Source organism: Rhinoderma darwinii, chromosome 3 (genome assembly GCF_050947455.1).
Source record: "Rhinoderma darwinii isolate aRhiDar2 chromosome 3, aRhiDar2.hap1, whole genome shotgun sequence".
Taxonomy (NCBI): domain Eukaryota; kingdom Metazoa; phylum Chordata; class Amphibia; order Anura; family Rhinodermatidae; genus Rhinoderma; species Rhinoderma darwinii.
In genome coordinates this window covers 119,390,760-119,402,709 of record NC_134689.1, presented here as the reverse complement: position 1 = coordinate 119,402,709, position 11,950 = coordinate 119,390,760, and positions in this window count along the sequence as shown.

Sequence of the window (11,950 nt, the reverse complement as noted above, 5' to 3'; positions counted from 1 at the left end):
TCATTTAGTCCGTGTGCTGTGCGTGAAAATCACAGCGTTGTTCCTGCGTCGCAGTTCCGTGTGACATCCGTGTACAGTGCCTGTATGCGGTTTTTACACTCGTATGTCATGCGTTTTTTTTTACGTCCGCAAAATAAACTGAAGGAGGTGGTTTTCTTTTTCTCATCATTTATTTAGCAACTGTTGTGTGAATCACGGACAGCACACGGATGTACGTCCGTGTGCTGTCCGCGATTTTCACACACCCATTGACTTCAATGGGTGCGTGATGTGCAAAAAACGCACAAGTATAGGACATGCAGTGAGTTTCACGCAGCAGACACACGCTGAGTGAAAAACCCTGAATGTCTGAATGGCCCCATTGAATTGCATAGGTCCGTGTGACGGCCATTGTTTTAGCGCGTGTAACACGGACGTGAAATACGCTCATCTGAATAAGGCACAGTGCAGTTTTGCCACGTTTTTCCCTGTATGGCTGAAAAGCCCATCAAAAAATGCATGCGGTTTTACGGCAATTTATGCCGTTTTCAGCCACACGGCGAAAACGTTTCAAAACCGCACTGTGTGAATACACCCTTACAAAATATTTTTATTAAAATAAAAACTCCCCCACAAAACCCTTGGTAAACAGTCCAGCAGAACCTGCAAAAAAAATAAAATAAGTTAATAATATATCAAATAAAAAAACGTACCTACAGCAAATTTCTGTCTCCTCCCTTTTTAAAATGCATGTGTTTTTCGTGTGTTTTGTGAGCGCTTTCTGCACGATTTTTACAGATTTACAGCATAGCAGGCGTAGTCTCGAGAGATTACGCTGTAAACTATCATTTACAGCGAGGTCTCGCTGTGCCGTGCTATAGTCTCACACAGACGCTACAGAAGTGGTCAGGATTCTGAATATACATCACGTCCTGGCTGGAGGTAATGTCTAATCATTGTCATGACGCATGAGTAACATTATAGTGTGTGTATGTAGCTGCACATAGCGATATAGCTATATCGCTATGTGCTGTATAAATTAATGGAGAGAAGTGTATGACGCTGATTGGTCAGCGTCATACATGCCTCTGCATAAAGCTAATATAGGTCATAACTCCGTCAAAAATGATCATTTTTCTAAATAAAAAACTGCTGTTATCTACATTACAGCGCCGATCACATCATGTACAATGTAGGCCACTTATAAAGTGGTGACAGAGCCTCTTTAAAAAAACTAATTGATGATCAATTTATGCCTAGATCTGTGGCCTGGTCTAGGCTTCTATTGATGGGATACAGATCTGTCGATTGGCATGAACAACTTTCCAAGACTGCATTCAACAATGGCCCAGAAAATTCATACACGGCAGGCTGATCAACTACTTTTCGACCGATCAAAATCTCTAGTGTATGGGCAGCTCTAGGCAACATGCACACATTTTTCGGTGCGGTTTTTTAATTTTTATGCAGAAATAAGTCAGATACAATTCACAAGTGGAAACGCAAGATAAATTGACATGCTGAAGATTTTTAAAAAAGCGCCCCAGGTAAATTTACATGCGGAAAAGTTCTGCAACGTGTAGATGAGATTACTTGAAACCTCATGTACTTTGCTGGTACTCTATTACGCTGCAGATTTGCGTCGCAAATCCGCACATAATACGCATTGTGTGCATTTGGCCTTAGGCTGAATTCAGACTGCATTTGCAATGTCTGTTTGGTATATGCGCCAGGCAAAGCTCTTGGCACATACGTCAAATGTCATTGACCCGACAAAGGCCAAAAGAGAGTCATTTTGGTCTCCTTTTGGCTGGTATACGTAGGTATATTTTTAAAAACGGTATGGAATAGTGCAGTCTGCTGGGCATTCTGCTTAAAAGGCACCCCGTTTATTTAACATAGGGATCCTATCGGCGATGAATGCCAATGTTTGCCGATGTATAAATTGGGAAATAATCCTGACATATACCTCTGATGTTCACTGAAAACGCAGTGTGCAGACCCTTACATCCACTTGGTGACCACACCTGCAATAAAGTTTTTGGAAGAACTTATAATTGATAAGAACTTTAAAATTGATAATTGAACTTATAGGTGATAAGCAGTGAATGTCCCAGCAGTGAGGTATAATGAGGATCTCAATGTTTATAGGACTTATGGACATAGCCGATTTTGTCAAAACAATATAATTTGAATGGAGCGGCAGCGTGCATGCTTGTCCGCCACTCCATTCAATGTCCGCCTCACTGTGGTTGAACAATGAGGTGGAACAGAGGGTTCGGGAACCCCGTTCCTGAGATTCGTAAGGGTTCCAGTGGTGGGGCCCCCAGCGATCAGAACATTATTATATATCCTGGGTATAGGTGATAATTGTGGAATCTGGGAATGCCCTGTTAGGACTAATTCACACGAACGTAGAATTCGTCCATGTGATGGCCGTTAAAACAACGGCCATCACACAGATGCATGTTTTTCAATGGAACCGTTCACACGGCCATTGTTTCAAACGACTGTGTGAAGGGTCCATTGAAAAATAGAACATGTCCTGTTTTCTTGCGTTTTCATGAATCCCTCGACAGACTTAAGTCTATGGGCATCCGTGAAAACGGGACCCGCATGGGTGCAACTCGAAAGTGAAAAAGGTAATGTTGGAGACTACTATCACCTTGCGCCAACCGTGTGAATTGATATGGCTACTCTGGGGAAATGTGCATGATGTTTAGCAGTGTGGTCAAGTGTGAAGCATTAGGGTCAGTTCATAAGTAGCGTAAATACTGAAGATTTTCCGCAATGGATTTCGTTTCGGAAAATCCACAGCATGATGCAGTAGCAGCAAAGTGGATGAGATTTGAACAAATCTCATCCACACGCTGCGTAAATGCTGAGTGGAAAAACGCTCAGAAATTGACCTGCGGTGTGGTTTTTTAGTCTGCAGCATATCAATTGTATTTGCGTAATGGCTGCTTATTTATCACACATCCTCCATAGACCAGAATCTATGAAGGGATGTGTGAAGTGCAAAAAATAAGACATGTCCTATTTTTTAACGGACCCTTCACTTGCTCCGTTGAAACAACTGCTGTGTGAACTAACCCATTGAATCACATAGGTCCGTGTGATGCCCGTTGTTTTAACGGCTGTCACACAGACATATTACACGTTCGTGTGAATAAGGCCTCACCCAGAATTCTGTGTTTCTTCGTCCAGGCCGGCCTCCTGGGATGATGTTTCATCCTATGTGACCGCTGCAGCCAATCACAGGCTGCAACAGTCACATGGGATGAAATGTCATCCCAGGGCTGCAGAACGTTATGACGTCGGAGGAACGCGTCTCCATGGTAAGTATCCATTTCTTTTTCTGTGCAGTTTTCCGCCGAGGGCATACCGGCTGAAAAACTGCACTACAATTTGGTGCGGTTTTTCAGCCGGAATTCCCTGCGGGGCACAGGACGGATACGCTGTGTGCTTCTACGCAGCGTATCCGCCCTGTGTGAACATAGACTTAATGTGTGTGTCTTTGACAGTGTGGTGATAAGAGGAGGCTTCCATGGCCGTAGGGAAGAGTTGGAAGAGGAGCTGTAACCTAGTAGTAGTTAGAAGGAAGCTAGGTTAATTAGATTTGACTGTATGGTCATGGGTCATAGAAATGGTTTCACTTCCTGGCAAATGTGGAATGTAAACATATTTCACTACCATGTAACATCTGTTCATCTTCACTTGTAATGGCAGATATAGCAACAGACGAAGTTTATTTTAAAGTGTCAAGTTTGCTTAGAAAAGCATACTAGCCACATATTTTTTTTGGGTATAATGCAGGGTGAGAAATTACCAGCAACTTAGCTAAAATGCATAAAAAAAAAGTGAGCTCTGATTGTATTGATGCCTCCGTTATTAGGTCCATATTAGAATTTAGCTACATAGTGTAAACTTTTTTCTTCTTGTATTGGATTGGATTTTTTGTACAATGCGTTTGAACAGTAAGGGTATATTCAGACGTGGCGGAATTGCTGTTGAATTCCACTGCGGACAGTCCACAGTGGAATTCTGCAGTAGCCGTCTTTTACATTTGTTTCTATACATCTTTAGGAAACTTAGTTCAGACATTGCAGAAAATAACTGTGCGGAAATCAGGCTGCAGTGCAGAATTTTCCCTCCGCAACATGCTCATTACATTGCGGAGAAGAAGCGGAATTTCACTGCGGATTTTAGCCTTTGCAATGCAAAAACTGAAATCTGTGGCAAGTCCGCTGTGATATCTGCAACGTCTGAATTACCTGTCAAATATGCAAATGTTGGTGCAGATTCGTTGCGTAATTGCCCCGAATCTGCACCAACATTTTCAGCGGAAAAATTCTGCTACGTCTGAACATGCCCTAAGGGTATGTTTACACGTTCAAAAAGTGGCTGAAAATGACGAGGCTGTTTGTGAACAGCAGTGTATTTCCCATTGAAGTCAAATGGGAAACAGTTTGCAGGCTTATTTCAAGTGTATCTTTGAGCGTAATGTCAGCATTTTACGCTCCAAAATAAGCCTTAAAATAAGCCGTGTGAATATAGCCTAAAAATAAAATCTGTGTAGAATCCGGCATTAAACATAATAAAGATTCCCTTCTGATCACTATCCCAACAATATTCCTTCCAAATTACTCTACTATCATAGGGATAACAGTGGGGGGAATTTATATGCAGGACCAATAATTAGATCTAATTGCTATGACTATGATTTTTCTCTGTATTATTTGGCACATCATTTGCATAGATCAATGGGTAGTGCAAAAAGAAGGGTACCAGAAAGAATGGCCACCGCACTCACTCTTCATTTGCAATGCGGGTGAGAAGGACCAGGTCCACCAAGAGACGTGTGCCACATTTGAATTTCAAATTTGGTTTTGTGGGTGCTGCTTAAAAGCTGTATTTTTTGCAAATAGAAAGGTTTGGACGAAGCACTTGGATTTTCTGGAATTTTGGTTGTGTGGGGCAGGCATATGGAACTGTTTGGGTTCAGTTGTCTCTAAAATGGCCAAATCTGATATAATGGAATTATCAACTTGACAACACAACCCATAATAATTTGTATCACATATTATGTGCAATTTTGTATGCCGATTGTGGTTAAATATATGGAAACAAAAAAAAAAATCCCAAAGTTGCATACAAAAAAAAGCAAAAATACATTTGAACGTTTGTTATGTTGGCTTTTGATTTGTGCAGTATGAGAACTGTTTTCTAGACAGACCTTGCTACAAACATATATTTCTAATTTTTTGTGATACTCTTAATCATTTTGTTATGGGAATTTGTATTTGCCAACAGTAGAAGCTTTGCCAGGAATAGGACAGAAGTGGCACCTAGGCACCTAATTCTCTGTAAGCATTGCCATGATAAGACATATAATACACAACTGCGTAGGAATGTTTAAACCAGATTAACTAAGGATTAAGCTTGTGTGGGTTTACTCTCAAAACAAAGCTGGGTATATAAGTGTTTGCCAGTGTGTAGAATACAACAACTGTGTTTATTCCAAGACCACTTAGAGGAAATAGCACAGTTTAATACTAAAGAAACTAGATGGACCACATATAGAAGGAACGTGTACAATATGAGCACTGTATTATATGACCATTAAACCCAAATATAATAACTGATCTGCTGCGTGAAGGTAATATCCATTGTTGTGAATTGCATTCCAATCCCCTGGAAATGTTATATTACTTCCCCCCAACCCATTTTGACTAGCCCTCTCCATTTAATTTCAGCATTAAAATGATAATCAATAAACAAGAGAAAGCTATTGGAGATATGTGTAAGTAATGGGCATTCTGCATTATAGATCAATTTGGGATCAACTTTTACATGTATTCCCAACAATGAAAAGTCACTGAAACCATCAGTGCCACTGACCAGACAGTTACAGGTTTCAGATCTAGATACAGCTGCTCTGTATACAGGATACAAAGCAGCTGTATCTCAAAAAGTTAAAATAATTTTTAATAAATAGTATTTAGAACGTTGCAACAAAAACACTTTAAAAAAAAAAGAAACAAAAACTATTTCAAAGGTAAACATGCCCCTCCATCTGCGGACGTCATGTTAGGCCCCATGCACACGAATGTATTTTTGCGGCCGCATATGAATTGCAGATGAATTGCGGCCCCATTCATTTCAATAGGCCCATGCACACGACCATGGTTTCCACGGTCCGTGCATGGCCCAGGAGCCTGGACCGCAAAAAGTACGGACATGTCTTATTACGGCCGTGTTTTGCGGTCCAGGCTCATAGACATTAATGCACGCGGCCATGTGCACGGCTCGCGGTGATGCAGGTGACACGGCCGTGTATATGGCTACGGTCGTGTGCATGAGGCCTTATAGAGCTTATTAATACTTTACAGTTTTATACTCAGAGATCTCAGTTGGGCGTTCTTACAATGTGGAGTGTCCTCCCTAGTTTTCCTTCAAGTAACTGCCCTATTTTGGAGATGTGGTTTGGTGGTACGCTAACATAAGTGCTTTCTATGCCGAACCTCTGGCCAAATCACATTTAAGCTGCTACATTAATACAGGACCTTATACATTTATTGTGTTAAATATATTCATGTTTAGATGAGAAATGTTGGACTTGGCAAAGATTCTGAAAAATAAAGAGGAAAGATTTGTTTGAAAGTCTTAGATTTGGAAAATGACCGCTCCTCAGAGCAGCACTAGAACAGTTGGACTATTATCTCGGGGTAGAATATACACGCAGGATATACTGGGGGACACATTTACTTAGATATACACGTCCCTGGTATCTGAGTCACTGTGTGTAGGAGAAAGCTGTGTCTCATTAAAATGAAAACAGCCAGGCATAGTAGATACAAAGGGGCTTCACATGGGTACAGCTAGACCTCCCGGCTTCCTTCATGTAGGAATACATTTTTGTAACCAACAAATTGTATGTTATGATTTTTATTGGATTATTTTAAAACCTCATTTTGAGGCGCATCCAAGAGCTGGTTACTTCTACACATCATAAAACACGAAGCCTTGTTGAAACCCTGCTTAGAAGATATTGCAACACAAAGAAACTTCTATATGTGGTGTGTGTGTGTAGGTGACGTTTTAACTATTAGTAAGATCAAATATCCAGAAATACAGCCAATAACTGCACCTATATACTTGATGCTTGCACAAATGTGTTTACAGACTTAGTGTCCCTCTACTAAAATAAGTTGTCTGCTTTTTTTGTTAAAAGTGTGCCCCCCCCCACTCCCCAAAAAAAGCTGATTTTAGGGTGTCCCTTTGGTCTCAGTACTCAAGTGTCATCTGCAGGGGAAGTTGGCAGAAAGTGTTCAGATTCCCTGCACCACCAAAGGGGAATCAAAGCATTGCCCCTAGCTCATTTATAGAGGTCCCCATTGAGGGACTAATTTTGGACTGTAGGGCAATTTTATTTTTATTTTTTTTCCTCATTGCATTCCAGCAGGCATAACTTTTTCATTTTTTTAGTCAGCATAGCTGCATGAGGCCTTGTTTTCAATGTGATGATTTTTTTTTCTTCATTTAGGTGCCATTTTATGTTTGATTTATATTCATTTTTATTTGGGGAAATCTGCATAAAAAATGTAATTCCACCAAATAATTTTTTTTTACGCTGCACACAGATCATCCTGATTGATGTTATACATTTATTGTACAGATTGTTGTGGAGATGCCAACTATGTGTAAATTATGTTGGGACTTATATTTAATGTGTTTTTTGTTTTTTTTTAAATAAATTTCTGTATTCATTTCATTTTATTTTAATCCCAAAGGGAGAATTTTATTTTTGACCTTTCATTTTTAATAAAATGTACTCCAATACATCTTGATGCCAGTACATTAGCCTGTGTATTAATATTATCCAGGCAGTTGTTAGGGAATATCTGAGTATGACCTAACAACTGGCAATATGGCCAGACAACCCTTCTATCGACGCTGGCTATACATGGCATGGGCTCTGATCAAGTAATAGGGAGTCCCTGTGACTCAAAGGGGGGTCTTCCACTCAGTCTGTGATCTTGTATACCATCAGCACTGCGCCGCTCAGTAGTAGTGCCCACATCACCAGGCATGCCCATCATGATGTGGCTACTGTCTGCCGCTTGTGACAAGTATACTCATTATATGTCGCCAAATGGTTAACTCATATAAAACATATAGATTAAACCCTTGCCCTAGAAAAATAGTCTACCTTAGACAATCCCATTTTGTTATGCCATGTTAGGGCATGCTTATCTAGTAGGGGGGTTGCCACAATTGGCAAGTGTATAATAAAATGTTACAGAATGTTTTATTATACCGTGATTAAGCTTTACATTAGAGGTGGGGCCCAGTCTAAACATTAGAATATGTTTATTCGAAGCTCATATAGGATACTATAGAAGTTACAATTTCATTTTCTTTCTTTTTTCTATTACATTTTGAATGGTGATGGACTAATGGCCTTGATGGACTTGATTATTATCATGGCCTGTAAGGCCAACACTAAAAAAAACAAAAATCATCACTGTCTACAGGATCAGATCGGCTGTGTAAGTGGAGGCATTTGGATTAACTATTTAAGCAATCTCTAGAGGGAGCTGGAGACTGAAGAGGACAGCATCACATTTAATAAATTATATTTGTGGTGGGGGTTAAATACACTGGTCTGCCCAGTTGTACCTTGTTTAAATAGAGAAGACTACAAAGATAACAACTCATAAACTCAAAGAACAAAAAATAAATCCCTCTGGCTCCAAGACGCAGTCAAATCCCTTACTGGTTGTCTAAAAGCTTTAAAATGACTAGTATGAAATCCATCCCACAAATTGTTTCCGCTTTCCCATTAAACATTGTCAATATCTTGAATAATCTACACTTACGAGGGCAGTAAAAAAAATATATATATTTTTAGATATTTTACTAAAATATTAGTTATCTGAGGAAACTGTGAAGGAGATTTATTAAAAGTAGAGTAAGGTTAAAGAGGAGGAGTTGCCCATAGCAACCTATCAGGTTGCATCTTTTAATTTCCAAATGTTTTCTGGAAAATGACAGCAAAAATCTGATTGGTTGTCATGGGTAACTGCTCTACTATTTCCTTGCACCAGTTTTAATAAATCTCCCCCAATGTGTGTCCCAGAGCTTTTCTAGACGATTACTACCTCACTTGCTATATCTCATCAGGAAATCCATTTTGTTACAACATAAGTAATCCTAAATCAATCAATATGTGATGCTACTAGGCCAACCTGGGATTATGATCCCCCTCCCAAGTACCATTATTACTTAGTCTGTACCACTCAAATCAGGCAGTAATACTTAAAGGATTGTACAAATTAGAAAAACATAGCTGCTTTCTTCACAGTGCCATGCCTGTCCACAGGTTGTGTCTGGTATTGCAGCTCAATCACATTTACTTAATGAAAGGTGAACAGCAATACCACACGCAACATGTGGGCAGTCGAGGAACGGTCTGTTGAAGAAAGCAGCTATTTTTTCTAATCCTGGACATCCCCATACTCTCTTGCCAAGTTTATTCTATGAAAACACCTTGGTTAAACTTTATATGCTCTGACGATAATGTGTTACATTTTATTAGTATTCCAATATGTTATCCTTCAAAAAACGATTATAAAGAAAAAATTAATATATGTAGGAAATAAAGGTGCAAAAAAAAATAAAAAAAGTGATGGGTGTAAGAATGTAACATCCTTAGGTCCGTACACATGGAGTTTTTTTGCCACTGATTTTGACCTGCAAAATAATATTAATATGTCATTTATTTTGCACGGTGAACACTGTAAAAAACAAAAAAAAAGGGTATAAATGCATTTTTTTTAATCCTTCCATCAAAAAAAATATATTATATGTTTCCCAAAATGGTCCCATAAAATATACAACTCGTTCTGCAAAAAAGCATACGGCTATGTCGAATGAAAAATTAAAAGCGATGGCTGTCAAAATGCAGTGATGAAGAAACTCCCCCTTTCCTGCTAATAACCTATTACTCCTTAAAGAGGATCTGTCACTAGTTTATTAATTCCCTCTCTCCTAACTAATCTAATAGGCGCTATAATGCTAATAAATAAATTTTTCTAAATAGGCTAATTTGGCTATACTTGCCAAATGGGAGGTTACTCTTTCTTCTCACTCTAGGCATTGTAATGTTTTCTGTATCCTGATGCCAGGATATTAGAATCTCATCTTTCATATGCCACCAGAACCACTGTTCTAGATGGTCCACAGCCTGAGATATGGCTATTTGAAGTGATTCCCCTTCCCCCCCAGCCTCAGTCTCTCACACTGTGTGAAGCAGCTTTATGCTGATAGGACAGCGTCAGAGGCTGTGGGGTAGCGCCACCTCAGGAAAATCGCTGGTGGTGACTCCCATTTGTCAAGTATAGGCTCATTTGCATATTTAGAAAAAAGCTCATAACTTTTAAAATAATAAACTTTTTGGGACACGATTTTCACTAACTTTATCAGTGTGACGGCGCCTATCAGATTAGCTAAGAGATAGGGTATTACTAAACTAGTGACAGATCCTATTTAAGGCATTTTAAACGATAGAATCAACTAGTGAATGATGATGCTCATTCTCGGCTGATTGTTGCCCTGTTTAAACAGGGCAATTATTGGGAACGTGCCCAAATAATTGGCTGGTGTTAAAAGGCTCATAGGCTATGTTCATACCGGGCGGATACGCTGCGTAAAAGCAAACAGGGTATCCACTCTGGACGCCGCAGGGAATTCCGTCAAAAAAAAACCCACCAATTTGTGGTGCCATTTCTCAGCCGGAATGTCCGCTACAGATAACTGTATGTAAAGAAAACAAAAAGTTACACTACTGTTCAAAAGTGTAAGGTCACTTAGAAATTTCCTTATTTTTGCAAGAAAAGCACAGTTTTTTTCAATGAAGATAACATTAAATTAATGAGAAATACAGTCTATACATTGTTAATGTGCTACATGACTATTCTAGCTGCAAACGTCTGGTTTTTATTGCAATATCTACATAGGTGTATAGAGGCCCATTTCCAGCAACCATCACTCCAGTGTTCTAATGGTACATTGTGTTTGCTAACTGTGTTAGAAGGCTAATGGATAATTAGAAAACTCTTGAAAACCCTTGTGCAATTATGTTAGCACCGCTGTAAACAGTTTTGCTGTTTAGAGGAGCTATAAAACTGACCTTCCTTTGAGCTAGTTGAGAATCTGGAGCATTACATTTGTGGGTTCGATTAAACTCTCAAAATGGCTAGAAAAAGAGAGCTTTCATGTGAAACTCGACAGTCTATTCTTGTTCTTAGAAATGAAGGCTATTCCATGCGAGAAATTGCCAAGAAACTGAAGATTTCCTACAACGGTGTGTACTACTCCCTTCAGAGGACAGCACAAACAGGCTCTAACCAGAGTAGAAAGAGAAGTGGGAGGCCCCGCTGCACAACTGAGCAACAAGACAAGTACATTAGAGTCTCTAGTTTGAGAAACAGACACCTCACAGGTCCTCAACTGGCAGCTTCATTAAATAGTACCCGCAAAACGCCAGTGTCAACGTCTACATTGAAGAGGCGACTCCGGGATGCTGGCCTTCAGGGCAGAGTGGCAAAGAAAAAGCCATATCTGTGACTGGCTAATAAAAGGAAAAGATTAATATGGGCAAAAGCACACAGACATTGGACAGAGGAAGATTGGAAAATAGTGTTATGGACAGACGAATTAAAGTTTGAGGTGTTTGGATCACACAGAAGAACATTTGTGAGACGCAGAACAACTGAAAAGATGCTGGAAGAGTGCCTGACGCCATCTGCCAAGCATGGTGGAGGTAATGTGATGGTCTGGGGTTGCTTTGGTGCTGGTAAAGTGGGAGATTTGTACAAGGTAAAAGGGATTTGGAATAAGGAAGGCTATCACTCCATTTTGCAACGCCATGCCATACCCTGTGGACAGCGCTTGATTGGAGCCAATT